A 24,354-nucleotide genomic window follows, 5' to 3' on the forward strand; every position below is an offset into this window, starting at 1 on the left:
TTTTGCTTTGCTTTGATGCAAATGCAAAGAATTTATGGCGAAATGAAAGTCACAGAAAAATGTGTGACGTTATTCAAAGGACGAAAAAAGGACAAAGTTCTTTTTTGTTCCCGACTTTAATGGAGCTCCCAGTATTTCAGGACAATTTGTACAATGACGTGCACTATGTGCTTTATCTAGTTTTAAGAGAATTTTTTTCTCAATGACAGAAAATAAAACTGAATATACTAGAATGACTTTTTATTTTCCGTTCATGTTCATATAATGAACATTTTCCTTCCGTTTTTACTATTTTAGGCATTTTTAAAAAGCGATTCAGTACTAACAAACACATGTTTTTTTTGAAAATGACTTTGAATCTTAATTCAATATTTTAAAAAATGACTCACTTATCTATCTCGACCTGAAATAGTTAAATAAAATTGTATCTTGCTTAGCTTGAGTTTTAAAAATGAGTAACTTTTATCTGTCTTGTTCATAATGTGAACCAATACTTTGCTATATTAATTATAAATGAGAATTTAACTAAGACAGTAAGAAGTTTAATATTGTTTTCAATCATCAATTTGATTGATGATTTGACTGTCACAAATTTTCAAGGGATTCCTTTTTTTAATAATAATTCTCCTTGAAATTTGAATTTCAACACACTTTGATTTTTTTGGGAATAAGAAACTCAATGAACAACTATCTTCTTGTTGATCAATAACCGTCATCCTCATCAAAACCTGTAATTGACTTCCTTCCCAAATAAAGGAAATAAAAGACCTTCGTTATTAGTTTTGTTTTTTTTTTCTTTTTGGGTTAAAGCCAATTGTTGTTTATTGGTTATTGATTTTAAAATCCGCTCAAGACAAAATATTTTCCCAGAAGAAGAAGAAGAAAATATTCATAAATTTAGATAGGTTCACATAATAACCAGACCATGAAAAAGAAACTCAATCAAGTGAATAAAATGTTGTGAAAAGTCCATATCTAAATTTTTCAAAACCCTTTTCATATATTATATAAATCCTTAACTACCGGTTCCAAAAAAAAAATTGAATGCTTCAATGAACAGAATCGAATTACTTTTGTCCGTAGATATTTCTTATATTTTTAACATAGCTAGGTATAACGTTTCTAGGGCTCAAATTTAAAGTCAAGTAAAACAAATGTTAACTTTAAGAAACAAATATGACTTTCAGGGATCTGATTTACGGCTCACATAATCTCAAAACACTATGCTACAGTAAAAAAATTTCTTTTGAAGTGGCCTTGATGAGGTTGTAGCTATGAATATGTAGATAACTTTATGGTATTTGAAAATGATTGGAATTTAGCCAGAGAAATAAATGGATCCAACTTTGTGATTGGTACAAATATGTCTGCTGATCATCTTTCATACCACTTCCAAAACCTGCTCTCAAATCAACCTGATTTGTCCTTAGCTTATGCAGAACCACTGGTTATTGAGCAAACTTTGGACTGTGAAAGCGAAGACGGAATTCCATATGAATACTTCAAAACTGCAACACCAGCTTTCGTTGATAAGCTAAAGCAGATTTTCAACAGCATTCGCTCAACCGGCTTTATTCCTTTCTCGTTCAAAAAATCTGTTATTTTCCCTTTCATAAGAAAGGTGATCCAAACAACGTCGAAAATTATCGGGGAGTATCATTTATGAATGTTATGGCTGAAATATTTGTCGGTGTTTTATTGAACAGAATAGAAAAGTGGGTGTAAAATAACAGCATTTCAACTGACTTTCAATCGGGTTTCAGGAAAAACTATTGTACTGTGATATATTTGTTTTAACGTCAATTATCAAAGCATTCCAATCCAGAAATAAGAAGATTAACGCTCTTTTTGTTGATTTTAAGGCAGCTTTTGACCTTGTGGGCAGAAATGCACTTTTTTTTAAACTCTCTCAACTCGGAATCTCCTCAAAACTTTTAAATGTATTAAGGAATATGTATACTGGTACAGCGGTTTGGGAAAGATCTACGTTCTCACAATGATTTGATCCTAACGCTGGTGTTAAACAAGGGTGTCCTTTGAGTGCTTTGCTGTTTGCGTTGTTCATTAACGATATTGGAAAATATCTTCCTGGTGGAGTTCGGATAGCTGACACTACAATCAATGTTCTACTCTACGCAGATGATCTAGTGATCCTTTCAGAGACATAAGAAAATTTGACAGCTTGCAATAAATATTGAAAAATCCAAAATCATGGTATTTACAAGATCTTCTCACAGTTTGGTTAGAGAAGGTTGGTTCTTCAATGGTCATCGTCTTGAAATCACTAAAGATTACAATTGTTTGGACATGAAATTAAACAAAATGATGGATTTCAAAAATCATCTCATTGAAAAGGCGAAGTCTTCGGAAAGTTTGCTGAATATGACATGGAGGAATATTTTCTCAAACCAAAATGTATTGCTGTCAGCTAAATACAAAATATTTGAATGGGTTGTTAAAAAAGTCTCTTTGTTACGCCGCACAAGTTTGGGAAACAGATGAATTTAAAGCAATAGAATAGCTGGAAAGAATTTTTGTAAAAAAATGGAACACCTAACTACCCCATTTATTTAGAAACGGGGATTGCAAAACTGTTTACCAACACCCTTAAGATGCAGGCCGACTACATCTGTAAAGTTGCTTCGCATTCAGATGCTCGTTTGACTAAGAAAATGCTCCTTTATGAAAAGCGGAATAAGGACTGGTGGGTTGCAAAATGCCAATAATTCAAAAACACGAAGACTTCTGTTCGAGAAAAATAAGAAGCAGAGGCTGAGCAATCTGAGAGCAGAATAATTCACTCACAACTAAATCAAAACATTTTAAGCAATAATTATTTTGAAAACTCATTCGGCTATAAAGAAATATCGTTAATATTCAAATCCAGATGTTAGCTCTTAACCTGAAATGGCAGTCCATACAACGGAAATTTCAAGCAATTCCATTTTTTAAGCATTTGCGCAGTGTTAAGACACTAAAGACTAAGATTTTTCCAGCAAAACAGTTTTACAATGCAAGAAGAATAAATAGTGTAAATTTGTGTTTCAAGTTTACTTTTGGAAAGAGTTTTAAAAACACATATAGAAACTTTTACAATAAGTTCGATTTTGGAGAAAAAATATTGTTCAGGCTTAGATGCTACTCACACTAATACCTTCCCATTTATGTTTGTTTTTTGATAAAACTTAAAATTTTATAAAATATTGATAACAACAGTATGTGTTAGATAAAAAGTTTGAAGTCAAATTTTTTCTTTTGTCATGATTCGAAAACTATTATTTATCAATTTTTAGATAAAATTAAAAACATTATTTTGCATATGATAAAATACATTTTATTCCAATATCTGTTTTTATTCCCGAAATATTTTAGTCAAAAACCATTTTAACACATTTTTAATTGATACTTAAATAGCTAGGTTTGAAATTTTTCAAAATTCGAAAAATACAACAAAGAACTGAAAGAAATAACAATAGAAACACTAGAAAAACGATAATTCTGATTATTGATCAGTTTCGTGATAAATATTTAAGAAATCTTGGAAGAATGGTATTAATTTAGGGATCGGAAGTTCAAGAACTATTAAATTAGGAAGATTTAAGGTGAATCTCAGCAAAAAGTAGAAATTTGAAAATTAAACACTTATTTTAGATGATATCGAAGAAGATAGTCGAAAGCGACAGCTGTCAATAAAGTGGAGAAGTTTATCTGAAGATGTTTCCAATAAATGTAAATAAATACTCAAAAGCTTGTGAAAGTGAAAATAAAGACTCCTTTAATCTACGACATTCTTATTGCAAGTGAGTGATTGAAACTTAAGGCATTTTTAACCATTATAAAAAATACATATGTACATAGGCTGCAAGAAACATATTATGCATGAATGTGATCAATCCACCGCCATCTGAAACAGACTTGCAAATTCTCGAAATACGATCAAGAAACGATAACTTAAATAGTTTTCTGGTCAGGACTGATTCGAAACAACAAGTTATCTCTGCACTCAAGTCATCTAGCACACTATGTAACACTGTAATCAAAATGTCAAAGGATCTGCCAGCCTCTGTCCGGCAAAAGAAATACAGATTGATGTGTTTAACTCGCAAATTAAAGTGCTGGTTAGGGATGATAATATGTTTATCGAGAAAAGTGTTTTCCGCTGGAGCCCGACGTTGGGTTTGATTAATATCAACTACCATAACAATGCCACAGATGGAGTTAAAATTCTTAATGACAATTACAATGCAGACATAGTTCAAAAGCTGTGTTCTCTAATTGTGACAGATGATACTTCGGGTGATAGTGCAGCCAATAAAAATAAAACAGATCCTGCGCCTCCTGGTTGTCAGGAAAGAGCTTAGCAAAGTCACCTACCACCGTTAGATATTCTAAGGCATAGGTTGAAGCTGCCGTCTGCAAAAACACTATTAAACAAAATATTGAATTAAGAACTTTTAAAATAATTAGCTATAATATATCAGGATTGAATAATAAATTCGTATTCAAAACTTTTTTAAATTTATAAACAATTATGATTTCGTTTTTTATATTAAAAATTAATAGTTAAAGATGAATGTTATCTTTATGAAAATAATTTTGTTAATTTTAAGTTTATATGGATTCCAGCAACAAGATCAAATACGCGAAAAAGAGCTAGTGGCGGATGTTATTTTGGCTTCAAGAAATCTCTATCTGATATAAATTGCAAATTCAAGGTGGAAAATGAAGTCAATTTATTAGAAATTAAAATGGGGACAACGAAGTTGATTATAATTCCATCGTATATATAAATTGTAATCAGTGGGATCGAGATTTTAATGTGCTCAATATTTTATAGAGAACAATAAAATAAATAAATAAAAGTGATGAAGTTATGATAATCGGTTACCTTAACGCAAGGATAGGAATTAGTGATGGAAAAGAAAACAGATTTGCGGGAAAAATAACGAATTCGAAAGACACTACTGCCAATGCAAGAGGAACTACATTGTTAAATGTTTTTGATGCTTTAGGTTTTCGAATATTAAATTCCGTTTCTGAGGCTGATAAGTGTGTATAGTATAACTTCGTAGGCCAATAGGGTAGTTCAGTGCTTGACTACAGTCTAATAAAGTGAAATTGGATTCCTATAATTTCAGATTTCATGGTCAAAAGTGTCCCGTTTTCTGATCACTTGCCATTAGTAGTTGAATTCCAAACTAACTTAATAGAGCAAGATAATATAACGGTTTTAAGCACAAGTATCGATGGAACATGGAACAAAATCTTCCTACGGCGACCCCAATTTCAAAAGGCGACATTGAAAAAAACTAGAAAACTTTCATGCCCGGAATCAAGAAAATACCAGGAAAAAATTCTTAAAAGACAAGAAAAATGGTTCGATGTAGATTGCGAAAAAGCACACAAAAAATCATTCGGATGGTTAAAAGCTTTTGGAAAAATTAGCTGCCATTCCTTCAAAAAATGTATTTAATAGCAAAAAATGCAGAATTCAAAGAAATATGCACGGAAAAAAAAAACAAAGTTTTATAAAACCGCTCTTAAACCTACAAACTGCAAGGATGTCAGGGAATTTTGGATGGCGATTAACCAATTAAATGGAGCTAAACCAAAATTCAGTTTGAAACTTAATATCGATGTATTGTATAATCACTTCCTGTTACTTTTAAACCGAGAGAGTCTTCCGCTTCCTATCCAATACGCTTAACCTTCGTACTCGAATGATATTTTGAATAGTGTCATAACTCATGGTGAAATTAAAACCGTATTAGTTGAATTGAAGGAATTCTTCAAATATGGAACAGAAAGTTAGCCTTCCTTTAAATTTAACATGCAGCACAGGTATGGGGAGGGGAGACATTTGAAAATGTGGAAAAACTTCAGAGGTTCTTCATTAAAAGATGCTTTCGTTTACCGAAAAACACCCGAATCTATATGATCTCAATTGAGACAGGATTACCACCACTCTTCATCAAAACTATTGTATGTAATATTGATTATATCAAAAAAGTTTGTAAAATCTGTGGTATAAGAAGGTAGAAGACCTTGCTGCCTACTGTAAACAGTTTCTATCTATCTATCTATCTATCTATCTATCTATCTATCTATTTATCTATCTATCTATCTATCTATCTATCTATCTATCTATCTATCTATCTACCTTTCTATCTATCTATCTATCTATCTATCTATCTATCTATCTATCTATCTATCTATCTATCTATCTATCTATCTATCTATCTATCTATCTATCTATCTATCTATCTATCTGTCTATATAACTATCTTTCTATATGTATAAAAATAACTTGCTGTTCGTTAGTCTCACTTAAGCTCGAGAAATTTCGTAGAGGTCTAGGGAAGGTTTAAAAGGCAAGAAAAAATAGAATCCATCCATCCATCCATCGATCGAATCCAAAGGGGCTTTCATGCCAGATGACTGGGTTCAATTTCTGTCTGTAGTAGAAAATTCATCTTGGAAACCTAAACTTCTCAAATCGGTCGTCTTGATTCGATATAAAAATTGTAGGTCCCCTCCATTCCTGACATTACTCCTATTAAGAAATAGTTGAAGGTTGTAATTCAGTAAAGATCGACAAGATTAATTCACCAAATTCAATGAAATAAACTGTTCAAAAAATGAGGACAAGTCTATTATATCTTCTGACCTATTTAGAAGTCTTCTTGCGATGTTTCTGAAACAGTTTCCGAAACTATTTACTTCTTCAAAAATTAGTGCAAAAATTCATTAATCAAAACTCTATTAATAAAAGTCCTCATGATTTCATTCAGTAACTCAGGATAAGGACTTACCTCATCCGAGAATTGATTTGTTCCATTACATAAAATTAATTTGTAGAATTCTATTTTGGATTCATTTATTTATTTAAGGAATTCCTTCAAAAACTTTCAACAAGTTTATATCTAATTTCACCACTTGTTTATACCAACTTAATAAATATTTAGGTACCCGCATTCAGTATAGTTATTTGTCTACAAAACCAACTTCCACAAAACAACTCCACTTCAATATACTGTATTACGAGTTAAAAGTTGTATGATTGATATAAACTCAAAATGCCTTATGCTTACTTCGAGCATATATATCCAATCATGACCCTATTGGTAGTCAACTGTAAAGTTCCTGGGAGATACATATATCCTGAAGCCTAAGTTCTATGCTGTTGCGTAGATACGAATAACGATATCCATCTATATATACAGGACGAAATATAAATGTATAGGCGTATGCGAGAGCGAATCTGCATAATATGATGATGGATATTTGCCTCCGGAACACGTAATTGCATAACGACAAACACATTTGGGTAAGGTCCTTTTGCATCCTTCAAAAAGCCATAAACCAAACAACATACACACATATCGATACATCCTATAGATACATGCGATTCTCGATGATGGAAATGCATCATCAATCGATAAATTTTCTCTAGATACTAATAATAGTCAGTTTCTTCTACAAATATGTGAAGGATTCTATGCAATGAGCGCAAGTTTTAGAAACACACTTTCATATCCTTTTTTTATCCATAAGGGATGCAATACCCGGATGGATGGTTGGACAGACTAGACACATGAGAAAATTGATAGAATTTAATTGAGATTAACTGACAAAATTTTATTTCAAAAATAATTACAAAATTTATCTTAACTTTTAGAAGAAAACTTTTATATATTTATATATTGAACACCATTATCATCATCATCACCAGGATAACGATTTATTTTGCTATGATGATAAGATTATCCTTTTGTATGGTTACAATTACTTAGACTAAAAATTCAAAGGAGATTTAAGAACAAAACAATAGGACGAAACATAAATTGGGTGTTTATTGAAAAGGTCGAGCCCATTCTATCCTAAGACATCCTTAAGATATTTTTATAACAGATTTATCTTATTTTTTTCTTCTTCTTTTGGTTATGCCCTGAGGAAAAGGACATCAATTGTTTTGATTCTAAAATCAATATTGATCTCTCAGTGGAAATGCAAGGAACGTCCCAAGGACTTTACCAACCTATACCTACCTATGATTATACGAGAAAGTATTCTAAATTCAAAACGAAAATTTTCAAATTAAATCAATTTCCAGTCTTGAAGCCTTGAATTCTTGAATCCTTGTGAAACATAACATAGTAACATTAATGAAGAGAGCTCTGGGGAAAGTATAAGCCAGAAAATAAAAAAGAAACAAACCTTCTGAAATCCTTAAGGAAACAATCTTCTTCGTCGTTTTACCATCATTTGAAAATAACTTAAGGATGTTATTGTTTTTGCTGTCTGTGTGTGGATGTCTATCAGCAGAGCAGCAGGGAAAGATAAGTTGATGGTTGTTTTGGACGTAAACTCTTATATTCATAATAATCAACAAGTATGTTTCCAATAAGCGGATATAACACAATCAACGAGATAAATTTGTTTCTCTTTTCAAAACCTCCACAACATCCCACTCCTCTCCCCCACCTCCAAATTCCACACGACAGACTTTATATAGATAGTTACAAGTTCAACAAAGTAAGACAAAAATAAATCAACATCAGATTTTGTTAAAAAAAGGAGGAATTTTAAAATCGATATCCTACGCTCGACAGGAGGTCAAAATTGCCTCTAATGATGATGATGATAGATGCCCTGTTCTTCTGAGCAACGTTAGATCCTAATGTTTTTATATTTTTACGGTGTTTTTTTTTTTAACAGAAAATATTTTTATTTTTCATGACAAAATGAAAAAAAAAAAAAAAGTTAAAACATAAAATTGTTCTGCTTTTAGATATCCTTTTTTTTTATCAGAGTGTGTTATCAATCTCCGATGTTTTTCCATCGATTTAACTGAGTTTCTATTATGATGCTACCACGAGTATCGTGTACCTATACAAGCTTCCGTACAAAAGCGAATGAATCAAGTCGAATCGAACCGAACCGATATACGGAAAAGTGGGTGGAGATATTTTCAACCCATCATGAAAAAGGACGAGGAAAGGACCTCTTTTGTCATATTACACACTGGGGTGGGGATAATTTCAGTGCATAAAAAGCATTCACGTGAAAATTTCAACTAAAATAAAGTCGTTTTTGTTTTTGCATCTCTTTTTTACTTCCTCTCTATTTCTCTCTTTCTCTGTTTATCCGTTCTTTTGTTTTTACTTTCTTCCTTTTGTTTTGTATTGTTATATTATCAGAAGGACGAATACAAAAATATGGCCAATTTTAGTGCGTATATAAAGTCGTCGTCCTCGGTCGTATTTGTATGAGGCATGATGAAGTGAATTAATATTGTGTGCACGTGAATTGGAATGAGTTTTTGAATGGAAGCAAATGAAGCGTTAAATGGATGCTTTTAGTAGTGGATTTATCATGTACAGTAGATGGTATAGTGACATAACGTACATTTTTTTAGTTTTTTTCAAATAAAAATCTAATGAATCAGATTTAAAATTTTTAATGTTCAAAATAATAAAATCATTAAGTCAGAAACAGATAAAACAAATCCTTCATTTTTTGAAAAATTAATCAAGGCGCGTGTTTTCATTTTTGGGGAATATTACTGCAAAGGACATGAGCTTTTTTTGAATATTTTAGAAAATTTGTTTGAAAACTTTTTACATTAGGGCATCTTTTTTAATTTATGCAAAGAGTTTCTTTGTTTATAAAGACTCAAGCAGCTGGTCAAGTTTTGTATATGATAAATACAAAATAATATTTTGAGGAAGTGCTTTTTATTCATAAATAAAAGAAAACAAAATTAGAGAATTTATGCAAAACATATTTAAGGACATGAAAGGTTCTAAGAGACCTTAATATTTTCATCAAAGAGATAATTTGTAACAAATTTTTCTTTAGCTTATTCAATTTAAAATTAAGTTTGGGTTTTTTGATTAAAAAAATATTACATGAAAAAGATTTTTGCAAATTGCTTAAATTTTTACAAAGATTTGAAAAAAAAAATATGTAAAACTTGAATATTAGTAATATTTCGTTTAGGAATAAATCTTTAAAATCACATTATTTTCTCAGAAAATATAATTTATATAAGAAAATTGCAAAGCTTGAAAGTTGCTTTTTTTCACAATTTTAAAACATAGAGAAGACAACAACCATAGATCAAAAAAATTGATTTTGAAATATGATTAGTTGAACAATTTTTTAAGTTTTGCATTTGGAGTAAAAATGTTTAAAAAAAGGAACATTTTCAACAATATTAAATTTTGAAAACTTATACATTTTGTCTTATGGGTATAATTTGGCTTTCACAAATCATTTAATAATTTGGTATGGTGCCTAAAATTTTGTTATTATTTAACTTGGAAAAAATCAGGGTTAGTCTGAAAAAACTTGACAGAAATTATAAAACATTTGGAATGAAAAGTAGGCCACAATTATTTACGCACATTATTTTAACGATCAATTTATGGGGACAAATTTGAATCTCAGTCGTTAGGAATTAAATCCTGTAAACCAAAAATTTGGAGCTCGCTTGGTTTTTGAGTAATTTTTTTGTGAATGAATAAGTCTGAAATTAACTTAAATAAAATGCACTACGATGTCCACAGGTTTTTCTCAAAACCCACCTCTGTCTATCAACTCTTATTCTCACCTCAACGCGGTGAACATCGGGTGCCTAGTACCTCAACTGGAGATTGGTTTCCAACCCCAGTGGAAAGTTGTTGGGGCAGCAAATGAGAGAGGGAAGAGAGATGTTTAAAGTTAGGTCCTTATCCAGACGGCAGCGGAGGAATTCCCGAGATGGAATCAACGGTGGCGTCTACGGTTCCAATAAGGTTGAACTACTTAGTGAACACCTTATAAGTCTTCTTCGACATATTCGGAGCCCAGGCCTGTAAGGAGCGGTTTATCCGGCTCCTCATCCTTGGAGTTATACTCAGGATTTGGCCCCCAGATTAGGGGTTTTTCCGTTGGGGTGACTTCCTAACCACGTAAAAGCTTTCATAGTTGCGAAGCATCAACAAGCCTCAGATACTGTTGACAACCTACTCAATTAAGGACAACGTACTTCGGATATGCGCGGGAATTTTAGGTCCCTTAACAGACCACGTGCGGCCGATGAATTAGCGGGGGCCCTAGACTGCTATAAATCAGACATCACCGACATCCAGGAAATACGATGGGATGGGCATGGCAAAAAGAGGATGAAAAACTGCGATATTTACTATAGTGACTGCTACCGAGAAAACCAACAGAGCTTATTTGGATGCGGGTTCGTCATTAGAGCCAGACTTAGGCAAAGAGTCTTGAGCTATAGGTGCATCAATGAGCATTTTATGACCATACTAAAGGCTTAATTCGGCAACATTAGCCTGATATGCGCGCACACCCCCACAGAAGATAAAGATGACAACACCAAACATAAATTCTTCGAGCTCTTAGACAAAACATATAAGCAGTGTTCTAGCTACGATATTAAAAGTGTCCTGGGCAACTTAAATGCGAAGCTAGGAAGGGAAGACATCTTTGGTGGAATAATCGAGAAGAACAGCCTGCACGACAACAGTTCCCAAAACGGATTCAGGCTCATCAACTTTACTGCGGGGCGAAACGTCATGGTAGCCAGTACGCGTTTTCCACACCTCAACATCCACAAAGGAACTTGGACTTCTCCAGATCAGTCTACCGTCAACCAGATTGACCATATTGCGATCGACGACAGACACGCTTTCAGCATCATGTATGTACGAACTTTCCGAGAAACTAACATCGACTTGCACCACTACCTCATTGAAGCCAAGGTAGCACTTCGGATTTCCAGACCCAAGGCAAAACAAGGAGGTGCTGGGAGAAGGTACAACGTCGAACGGCTACAATCGCCAGAGATCGCCAAATCCTTTTCCGACCGAGTTACAAGTAAGCTCTCTCGAAGTTCTCTGCCGTCAACACAATGTATCGAAAACCAGTAGCAACATTACCAAGATGCAATCAGAGAAGCCGCCTCTGATGTGCTGGGTTTTAAGCAGCCACCAACAAGGAACCCCTGGTTTGATGAGGAATGTCGGCGGGCAAATGCAGCCAAACACGCAAAGCGGCGCTGCATAAAAGGACGAGAGGTGCTCTCACTTCTGCAGACTGTATAACGGCGACGACGAACTAAATTCCGCGGTCAGACAGGATGATCCATGATCCAACATAGACGACGAACGCCAACAATCCCGTCCTCCCGACTTAGCCACATCTAAGCTGAAGTATAATAAATCCGCTGGATTGGATGGCTTGAATCAAAAAAATCAAATGGGGTGGCGCAACAGTCCGTTGTGAACCAGTGCCTAGTGACTTACAACTCTCAACCATTCCTGTGTGCGAGTACTGTTGCCAGCAATGGAAGGGACCTACAATTTAAGGCCGAATCCGAACGGCTAGTTTGAGAAAGCAATTTTTCATGACAAGAATTACTCTTGAAGGATTTGTCAATTCCTCGCAAGAGGCAGTACCCGCGAAAATTATTTTTTTTAAATTAAGGTGGAACAGGCAGGGATTGAACCCAAGACCTCTTGCATGACAGTCTAACGCACTAACCATCATGCTACGGGTACTACGATGGCTTGAATGCCGAGTTTTTTAAAGCAGCTGGAGATAAGTTGGTTAGGAGCATGCACCAACTTATCTGTAAGATATGGTCGGAAGAAAGCATGCCCGAATAATGAACCCTCAGTATTGTTTGTCTCATCCTGAAAAAAGGAGACCCTATAAACTGCACCAACTATAAAGGAATCAGTCTACTTAACATCGATTATAAAATCTTCTCTGCCGTAATATGTGAACATCGAAAGCCCATCGCCAATAACCTGATAGGTCCTTATCAGTGTGGTCTTAGACCAGGAAAGTCCACAGTTGATCAAATATTCACATTATGGCAGATACTTGAAAAAACCCTAGAACACCAAATCGACACCCACCATCTTTTCATCGATTTCAAGTTGATGGTCTTTTCAAAAATTAAAAATATTTTTTTCAAGTTAAAACTTTTAAGAAATGGTACTAAAATTGTTAAAAATTGTTAAACGAGTAAAAAATCTCGTTGATAAAAATACATTTTGAAATCAAACTATTTCGTCGCATCATATAAACAAACTGTTTTAACTAACTTTTAATTTTTTAGAATAATTCAATTGACAACTTTTAAATTAAATACGAAAGCCTAAAATTGTTTTAAACAAGACAAATCGACAGACACGATGGGAATTTATCAGTGTGGGTTGCATCCCATCTCCTTTTTTTAATTCAAATTTATATTAATTATCATCATATTTTTAATTGAAAACCTTATGCTGCCCTATAAATCATTTTAATTTAATCTAAACAATTTCTTTTCTTAATCCAATGACCTTGGGTCAGTCAGCCCTTAATCCAAAAACAAAATAATCACAAAAGCTTACTGGAGAAATCTTTATTCTTATTATTTTTTTCTTTTTGACTATAATGATGATTCGATTTGGTCATAAAAATAAAATAAACCCTCGCTTGGGCCCCCATTTAATGACTCTCCAAGGAACAGCTCAAGATTAAATGAAATTTTCTTATGATCCTTGTTGAGGGAGGGTTTTGTGTATATTTTGTTGGGGTTAACCCGAAAACAACACATACTCACATATATATATTTAGAATCCGAAATACATAGTATGCATAAGCAAAAATACAAAATAAAATGGTTAACAAGGTTAACCTCTCACATGGTTTAGGAAAATATAAGGTACACAATTTATCTAAATTACATAGAATAAAAAGAGAAAGACTCAAAGTAATAAAATGAAAATCAAAATCGAAACGTTTTTAGAAAACCATCATCAGATTTGAAATACACATAAAATATCTTAATACTTTTAGTCGTTTTTTCTGGGAATGCATATGAATATGTAGAAGGATAACAGACTCTGATAAAAAGACGCAAATAAAAGACCGTCCAAAAAAGAAGCTTTTCCATCGAAATTTGTATGCATATTTCGACGAATGTCCTTTTAACAAAATTCTTCCAACTATTTTTTGGTTTAATAACAGATCAGAGGAAAACTCTTGCCATAAACACCCAACAAACTGTCAATATATAAAAATGTCCTTTCGATGTTTTCACAAGAAGTCCTCACTATCCTCTCTACTTTTTTCGTATCCTATTCAACTAATACTAACAAAAATACAAAATTCATATAAACCCGATGAGAACAATAAAAAACCGAAAGTCATTCTATAAAAAAGAAACGCAAAGTCGACAAATAACATAAACTATACAACAGGTCCTTTGGAGTGAAAATTTTTATTGCTTAGAAAACACACTACAAAGTCTTCAGTCTCAGTCTCAATCTCTGTCTCCGGATTTGAGCTACTTTGTGTGTTCTAGAACTGTCCAAGGATTCTCCTTCTACTGCACCACGAGGAAATAAAAAAAAAACAACATTTATTTTTTACGATTCTGATCATGTTTCCAGATATACGAGTGTGAGTATATCTTTGGCCAACATAAACTGAACAAACAAATAAAAGGATTTTCCTGGAAAAACTTTAAAAAATAAAAGCAAAACTTTGCGTTATTTGTTTGCTTTTTGTATTCCCATGGCTCTCGCTCTCTATAGCTCTAGAGCTTATTTACCTACTCGCACTATAAAGAATCTAAAGGATCTATCTTAAAGATAAAGTATTATCCTGACAAACTATCGCTAAGGTATATCAACTATAAAGCCCCAACCAAGAACAACAGGTGGTGTAAGTTAATTTTGATGTTGCACTGGCAATGGCAAAATAAATCAATCAGCCATGGAAGGATGCATCATTAAAACTAAAGACACTCTTCGCCAGGAGACCAGGTCACACGACAACTATACGACAACTTTACGATGAGGACGAAGCAAACGGATGTGATATACATACGATGTCCTGAAGTTAGTTGTAGGTATTCATCAAGCCATATTTACCTTGGCGAGGAAGAAACAATCGCATCTGTTTTTCTAACATGCTTCTATAAGAGAGCTAATAATATAGTACGAAGGATATGAGTGGGGGAAGGGGGGTTCGTACACCTTCCTACCTCGAAATGTTAAATAGAAAATATAACAAAAACAAAAAGTATATCAACAACACTATGAAAAATGAAAAGTTTTCTTTTAATGGAAACATCCTTGTTTCATGCGACTGCGACAACAACGACTACGACAACAACGAAGATGAAAAGGACGACGACGACGGTAAGGACGACGAGGACGATGAATTCTGCATCACTATAATATTCAACCTCTCTTGCTGACACTCACTTGGATTGCACTCAGCTCAGTCAGAGTCAGAGTCAGAGGTGTGACGCGGCAGATAAAGAGTGTATTCAAGGCAAGAGGTCAGGTGGAAATGTACTCTTATTTATGTGTAAAGAAAAGCTCGGGCTGTATAGTCGTGGAAGAATCGGTCATCTGTTCTTTTCCATATACCCATAGCCATATAATTCTATATACCTACCTTAAGTCCTATATAGATAGGTTACAGTTACATTTTGTTCATAGTCTGTATACATATTTCTATAGTGAAGAAGAATTGTAGCCTTGGGTAGGTTAAAATTATCGGTGAAACACTTTACCTTGATTATGGTTATGATGCGGGTTTGATGTAGACTCAAAAGCAAAAGCAAGCGGCCATATTGTTGGCACATTTTTATGACCGAATGAGATTGGTTGGTGACTTTTTTTTTCATCTTTTTCTTATTTTTATTTTATTTTTTTTTCTTATACTTATGGCGATACACTTATTTTTCTTTTTTAGGGTTGTTTGTATTTTATAAGAGGTAAAGTCTATACCAATAAATATCATCAGTAGATACACAAGAGTACACAGAATGTGTATAGGTACAATATAAATTTGTTTAAAAATAAAGGATGAAGGAAATGTGATTAAGGATAGTGACATTGAGAACTTATTTCATTATATGTATACGTGATTTTGATATCTACTCGTTTAATACAGCAAACCAGAAATGATTCAATAAAGTTGTAAAATCATTGAGAATGGGTGTTGTATATAGTTGAAAGTTGAAGACATCATTTTTATGGAGACATTTCGCACGTAAGAGTACTTAAAACTACACGTTCGATTTTAATGGCAATGAAGATTAAAGTTTTGTTTACTACCGCAAACAAACGATGTGGAATATCAACTTTAAAGAGTTCTCAAATGTGCAGGTGGATTCTATACACATTTTATTAGTCGTTATATAGTGTCAAGCATCGAACGAATTTTCAAGAACATTCGAATTTTTAGGAGTTTTGAGGCGAAACAGTTTCAAAAATATATTAAAAAAGTTTATATACAAATAAATAAATAATGTGGCGCAGCAGTTTATAGATAACCAGCGTCTTTTGACTCCAAACTTTGTGAGAGTAATGTCGGGGATAGAAAGGGCCTACAGTTTTTATGCCAAATCTGAACAGCTGATTTGAGAAAGCACTCTTCATGACCAAGATTTACTCTTGTCAATTCCTCACAAGAGGAGGTACCCAAGAAAAAAATGTAGATGCTAGACAGAGATTAAAATAAAGACCTCTGGCATGACCTACACACTTACGATTACGATTCGAAAGGATCATTCACGGATCATTGAAATACGAACTAATGAAAGGACAGATACAATTTGCGAAATTATGATTTTGAAAAATATTTACACTGTAAAATTTGTCAAGCTAAAATACCAAAAATTGTTTTTATTGTGATATTTTGAATTGAAAAATATTAAAACAGCAAAGATCAATTTTTGAAAATAGTTAAGTATCTCAAAAACAGGTAGAAGTTTAAATTTTTAAATTTTAGTAGAAAATAAACAGAACTTAAGAAATTGCAAGAAATTTTTTTGGGTGACAAGATTTTGTTGATGGCACTCAAATTACATTTGGGTGGGTTTCGATGGCCTTAATTCAAATGTGACTCCATACTATATTGACCATAACGTCAGGTTTTTGAGATATAACTTTCAAAAAAAAAAAAAAACACAGGTATAAGCCTTTTTAAGTATATCTAAATTAATAAAGACATTTTTCTTAGTTAAATTGGTGATGAAGTTAATTATAATATTCAATGTTTCCTAAAATTTTATAAAAATCTTCATAATTGCTAGATTTCACCTGCTTCACATAAGCCTTTAAAAATGCTGAACGATTTATGCTTGAATAGATTTCAATAGAAAAAAGGTATAACGATTCGTGAAGTTTTTGTCTTTGTAACAATTTTGTTATAGCACCCAGTTTTTGAAATACATTGAATAAATGTAAAAAAAATAGTTAAAGACGGTTATTTTTTTAATTTGAGCATAAAGTTACGATCTATTTTCGGATTAAAATCAGCACTAAAACATTTACTCCGAAGCATATTTTTCAAAGCCAAAAACCATTAAGTTCAAGGTGTCTGCAAAACTATATTCAAACTTCATAACTGATGAGAATTTACAGAAAATAAGTAAGACACTTGAAAACTTTGTCTAAAACACAAACAATTTTTCGTTGAAAAATCATCATACAATTTATTGTGGAAGGGTATTTTAAAAACCTGATGTGGTGAAGCATTTTATGGTGAGTTTCGAATTAAGGACAACTTAAACTTTAAAAAAGAAGCTGGGATGCGACCCATACTGATAATTTACCATAACTTCTGTCGATTTGTCTTGCTTAAAAAGTTTGTTGGTTTTTATGTTCTTTTAAAGAAGTTTTCAATTGAATTATTCTAAAAATTTATAACAATACTAGCTGACCCGACACATGTTGTTTTGTCATATAAATAATTTCTAGTGAATATTTTGCTAGAAATAAATAAATTATTGTAAGTGTGTAAGGATGTGGAATATAATGGGAGAGATTATAGTTTAGTTTAGTTTAGATAAGTTTAGTTTAGTTTATTGATAATTGTTACTAACACATTAAGATAAATCTTATAAGGTAGTGAAAGTTTATGAATAAATAATATATGATAACATTTTAAATAATTAGTTACAATTGTATATAATATAAAAGTGATTTTAAATAGCCAAAGAAGAAAAGTATAATAAAAATAAATAATAATATCTACATCTATGAACAAAAGAAAAAAAAAAACTTTAGGCAAAAAACTTTATAGTATCTTTACTTTTGGTAATTATATAAAAAAAATAGAAGAAATAGAAAAAAAAATAAGGAAACAAAGAAAGAAAAAGAGAATTGGAAGTGAGATGTCTGTAAAAGATAAGCTAGTCGTTTTGATTAGAAATAAAAACATGTAAACTTTTTTGAAATTTTTGTATGTCACTAAGCTCTCGCAAGTAAGGTGGGAGTGAGTTCCAAAGGCGGCATGGATTGATGAAAAACATGGGAAACATGGTCATATCTTTTTAATCCATAAATATATCGTATTACACTATTAAAGGCTACTTTTAATATGTTTTTGCTATAGAAATCACAATTGTGATAGATTTCACATCCGTAGGTTAAGATCGGTAAAACCAAAGACTTAGCAAGTAGAGTTCGTGTTTTAATCGGTGTAAAGCCTTGAGCAGTCCATAATGTTCTTAAAGTGCCATATGCTTTTCCTACTAATAAGTTTATATGGTCATTCCATGTAAGAGTCCTATTAAAAACCATACCAAGGTTCCTAGAAGTGTTTACAAATTCTAATATAGTACCATTTAGCATGATTGAGGGAAAATATGACAAATCAAGTTCTTTTTTGGATATTACAAGGCATTTGCATTTGTTTGGGTTAAGAGACAAACCGTTATTAGCTGCCCAATTTGAGATCCGCTCGAGATCCTGATTGATATCAAAAGCACAGTTTTCGATAAGGCCTAGTGAACAACTTCTATAGATTTGTATGTCATCTGCATAAAAGTGCTTTGAAGCGTCGGGAATAAGAGAAGTTATTTCGTTTATATACAGCGAGAAAAGCAGGGGTGATAAAATAGAACCTTGGGGAACATCTTTAAGTAAAGGTAGGTACTCAGACAGACTATCATTCAAATAAACGGCTTGTTTTCTGTTGCTAAGATAAGAAAAAAGTAATTTTATTGCACCTGAAGATACGTTAAACTCCCAACGCAGCTTATTCATCAGCACGGTATGATTCACCATGTCAAAAGCTTTGGAGAAGTCAAGAAGAACTAAAAACGTTACCTTATCCTTATCCAATTCGGTCCTTATGTCTTCAATGACTTTAAGAAGTGCAGTTGTGCAGCTGTGTTGAGCGTGAAAGCCTGATTGAATTGGTACCAAATAATTGTTGCGGGTTATATAGCCGTTCAGTTGTTTTTGCATAATGCGTTCACAAACTTTAGACAAAAATGGAAGAATGGAAATTGGTCTAAAGTCCTCACAAAGTGAGTTTTTGGGAATAGGAATTATTTTACCCATCTTCCATTTCTGAGGAAAAATTCCTGATGTAAGAACTGTGTTGATAATATGGGTAATATAGGGTAAAAGCATAGAGCACTGTAAACGGTAACAAAATATTAAAATAACAAATCACAAAACTATTTTTTTTAATTTATTAAAATAAATTCATTAAAATTATATAAATATCGCTTATAATGAATGTAATACAAAAGAACTATATCAATCCCTTTATGAAACAGAGTGTACAATTATTTTGTATGACCCCATTTTTTCACAATAAAAACAAACTGGATGGTTTGCCCACTCGAGACAGACATCGTTTGGCCTTGAGACTTGTTGATAGTCACTGCAAATGTCAATATAATTGGAAATTGAAGGCGTTTTATACCCACTTGAGCTTTGCCATTTAGAATAAGGCTTCGACAACATTTTTCATTCATTTTTTTATAACTAATCGCGTGCCGTTGCACAACCGTGGTGGCTTCAAATTACGAAGCAAAACTACCGGAGATCCAACCTTTTTTAAATTATGCGGTGGCTTGCCTGGTAAATCCAATGAGTTCAAAAACTCAGTTGGATAATTTACAGCTTCAGTAGCATTACGTGTACGAAGTTGATGCAATTAAACAATAGTACTTAAGAATATAAAAACCTATTCTCAAATCTACCGAATTTATATGAAAAATTTCATTAAGATTGGTTAAGCCGTTTCGGAGGAGTATGGCAACTAACACTATGACAGGAGAATTTTATATATTAGATTTTGCATATGATAAAATAGTTTGATTTCAAAATCTATTTTTGTTAACGAGATTTATTAGTAGTTAAACGATTTTAATAGAATTTCTTAAAGGTTTTTATTTTTTATATAAACAAATACAAATTGGATGAGTAAAATTAATTTGAAGTCAATATCTTCTATTGCTCAGGTGATATCGAGAACCGAATATCATTTTTACCAAATGCTTGTAATGTTTTTTGCATATTTTATTTTTTATGAAAAAACGGACTATTGGATTTTTATCAAAAATTCACTGAATGTCGAAAACAATATTTTATGTGAAATAAAATAGGTTTAAAACCAATATTTTTAATTGAAAAGACTTTGACCCGAAAATCCATTTTTACGAACTTTAAGAAATGCTTTTTTAGGTATATATTTTTTGTAAAAGAACTTTCAATTTGATTTTAAAAAAAAGAGGCTGGGATGCGACCCACACTGATAACTTCCCATCCCGTCTGTCGATTTTTCTTGCTTAAAAGTTTGTCTATATGTACTCGTATCAATTTTACCAAATTTGCGTACTATTTTTTATAGATTTTATTTTTTATGAAAAAACGGACTGTTGGATTTTTATATAAAAATCACTGAATATTGAAAACAATATTTTCTGTAAAAGAAAATAAGTTTGAAGCCAATATTTTTAATTTTTCAAAAGATATTTTAGTCGAAAGTAAATTTTTACAAACTTTTATTAATTTTTTTTTTAGGTTTTTATTTTTTGTAAAAAAACTGTCAATTCGATTTTTTTCAAAATTTTACTGAATATTGACAACAATATTTTTTGAAAGATAAAAGTAAATAAAAGCCAATATCTTAAAGTTTTGGAAAGATATTTGAGTCGAAAATCAATTTTTACAAACTTTTATTAATTTTTTTTTAGGTTTTTATTTTTTGTAAAAAAACTGTCAATTCGATTTTTTTCAAAATTTTACTGAATGTTGAAAACAATATTTCTTTTAAGATAAAATAAGCTTGAAGCCTAAATTTCAAGTTTTTAAAAAGATATTTGAATCGATTTTTAATTTTTACGAACTTTGAGTAATGTTTTTTTTTAGATTTTTATTTTTTATAAAAAAACTGTCAATTCGATTTTTCTCAAAATTTTATTAGATTTTAAAAACATTATTCTCCGTTGCTCAAAATTGTTTTGGAGATGAAATCATATGTTAGTCGTTAAATTTAGGAGGTGACAATTTTGTTTTTTTCAGTTTTTTTGATTTAGAAAAAAACCGTTATATTGATTTTTTTCAAAAAATATATTTCTTTGAGATCACGTTACATTTTATTATATAAAATTTAATTCAAGTCTCTAGCGTTTTTGGTTCCTAAGATATTTAGGGTTAACCAAAATTTTCACCTTTTTTTAAACTTCTATGGTAAAAAAACCACCCACGCAATTTTCTTGAGAGCCCTTTCTGCATCTTTCTGCCTTATTATCTGTATAACAAAATTTATTTGAAGTCGATATCTCTTCTGGTTCTTGAGCTATGGACGACGAAAAAAACGTCGCGAACGTACGGACGTACGGACGTACGAACGTAAGTACACACGCACGCACAGACATCTTTCTAAAAATCTTTTATTTCGACTCTAGGGACCCTGAAACGTCGAGAAAAGTCAAAATTTTCAATTTGACAAATCGGACCCATTACAATAACTTCCTATGGGAAGTTAAAAATTTGACCAAATGTTCAAAACAATATTTCTCATAAGATAAAATTAGATTCAAGCCAAAATCAAAGTTTTGAAAAGATATTGAAGTCGACAATAAATTTATATCTCCTTTTGATAATTATTTTTTAAGTTTTTAGGTTTTTGTAAAAAAAGCTGCTAATTCGATTTTTCTCAAATGGTATTCAATTTTGACAACAATATTTTTTTAAATAAATTTAGTTCAAAGCCAATGTCTCAAAGTTTTTAAAAGTAATTTAAGTCAAAATTCAATTTTTACCAATTTTGAGTAGTGTTTATTTTTTAGGTTTTTATTTAAAAAAAAACTCTCAATTCGATTTTTCTCAAAGGTTTACCAGATGTTGAAAATATTAGTTTTCGTTGCACAAAATTAGTTTGGACATAAAATCATTTTGTGTTCGTAAAATGTTTGGAAGTGATAAATTTGTGTTCAGTTTAACCGTTAATTTGGATTTGGATAATGGGTCCGATTTGGCAAATTGAAAATTTTGACATTTCTCGACGTTTCAAGGTCCCTAGAGTCGAAATAAAAGATTTTTAGAAAGATGTCTGTGCGTGCGTGTGTACGTACGTTCGTACGCCCGTACGTTCGCGACGTTTTTCCGTCGTCCATAGCTCAAGAACCAGAAGAGATATCGATTTCAAATAAATTTTGTTATACAGATAACAAAGCAGAAAGATGCGGAAAGGGCTCTCAAGAAAATTGCGTGGGTGGTTTTTTTTTACCATAGCAGTTTCAAAAAAAGCTGAAAATGTTGGTTAACCCTAAATATCTTATGAACTAAAACGCTTCTGTGATATCAAAAAATCCATTTAAAGGTTTTTTATAAATCAAAAAACTGGAAAAAAAATTTGTCACCTCTAAAATTTTACGACTAAAATATGATTTCATCTAAAAAACAATTTTGTGCAACGACGAATAATGTTTTTGACATCTGATAAAATTTTGAGAAAAACCGAATTGACTGTTTTTGTACACAAAATTAAAAATCAAAAAAAAATTAACAATAGTTAGTAAAAAATTACTTTCGATTCAAATAGCTTTTTAAAAATTAATAATAATGGCTTCAAACTTATTTTATTTCACAGAAAATATTGTTTTCGATATGCAGTAATTTTTATATAAAAATCCAACATTCCGTTTTTTCATAAAAAATAAAATCTACAAAAACTAGTACGCAAATTTTGTTTTAAATTGATACGAGTACATATAGACAAACTTTTAAGCAAGAAAAATCGACAGACGGGATGGGAAGTTATCAGTGTGGGTCGCATCCCAGCCTCTTTTTTTAAACTGCTATATTAAAAAACCACTCACGAAATTGTATTGAGAGTCCTTTCTGCATTATTATCTGCATAAGAAAATGTATTTAAAGTCGTGTGGTTCTTCAGCTATGGACGACGATACAAAATTAACGAACGTTCAGACGTACAGACGTACGAAGGTACGTACACACGCAACGACAGACATCTTTCTAAAAATCTTTTATTTCGACTCTAGGGACCTTGAAACGTCGAGTAATTTCAAAATTTTCAATTTGACAAATAGGACCCATTACAATAACTTCCTATTGGAAATTAAAAAAAGAGCACTGTTTTGTTTGACAGAAAAAGGACGTAATTTTGTCGAATACTGTTTTGACTACAGACAATTTGTATTGTAAAAAAAATGTGGTTTCTGACATGGAAGGATCGTTAATAATGGATTTTTTTCATAAATTTAATTGACAGTTTTTTAACAATGATGATGTTTAAATAGGCAAGCAAATTGTTTTGATTTTATAGGAGGTTAAGTTTAAACATATTTCATTGACACATTTTTTTCTAGAAAACAAAAACTACGAAAATACTACCAAATTGGTTTGACATATCAAAAATTTCCAAAAAAAAGTTAAATTTCAATTTCTGATTTCAAATGTACTTTTGGAAGTTTTTGAATTTTGAAACAATTTCAATTGTTACAAGAAGAAATAAAATGTTCAAGTTTTTAAAAATACTAATATTTGTTATCAAAAGGTGTTATCAGCGTAGCTTTTTTATTTTTATTAATAATTAAGATGAAAAATTATAAAGAAGTTTTGTTTTCGTTCAAAGTAAAAACAACGTTTTTTTCAATAATTTTCAACTTTTAAATTTAATTGACCTTGGTAAAGCATTCTACATTCTTGAAGTTCTGCTTAAAAAATCAATTTTATACTTAACAGGTTGTTTAACTCAGAGCACTGTTAATAACAATAACTATAAAATAATGCGACGAGCATATAATATTTGTACTGAAAACTTCAAATTTTTTCAGATAAATAAGTGTTATATATCATTTTTAAATCTTTTGAATTATGTCCAAAAAATTGAAGTATGTTGTTAAGACATCTGCCAAAAAAAAAATTAAATATTTAGTTACATTTTTGAAAATTATAAATTCTTTCTTTTTCTTAAAATTCTTCTATTTAAATTCCAAAAAATGCTTGTTAAATAAAATATGTTCATCTCATGGAGCACTCTTCTTTCCAGAGAACTACCAACGCAGTT

General features: G+C 31.6%; 1 protein-coding gene across 2 annotated transcripts in view; it reads right to left on the reverse strand.

Moving 5' to 3' along the window:
• Positions 1 to 24,354, reverse strand: part of LOC129948825 (dual specificity calcium/calmodulin-dependent 3',5'-cyclic nucleotide phosphodiesterase 1) — a 501,195-nt gene that overhangs the window by 457,638 nt on the left and 19,203 nt on the right. The window lies entirely within an intron of this gene.

This window comes from Eupeodes corollae, chromosome 3, assembly GCF_945859685.1.
Source record: "Eupeodes corollae chromosome 3, idEupCoro1.1, whole genome shotgun sequence".
NCBI lineage: Eukaryota > Metazoa > Arthropoda > Insecta > Diptera > Syrphidae > Eupeodes > Eupeodes corollae.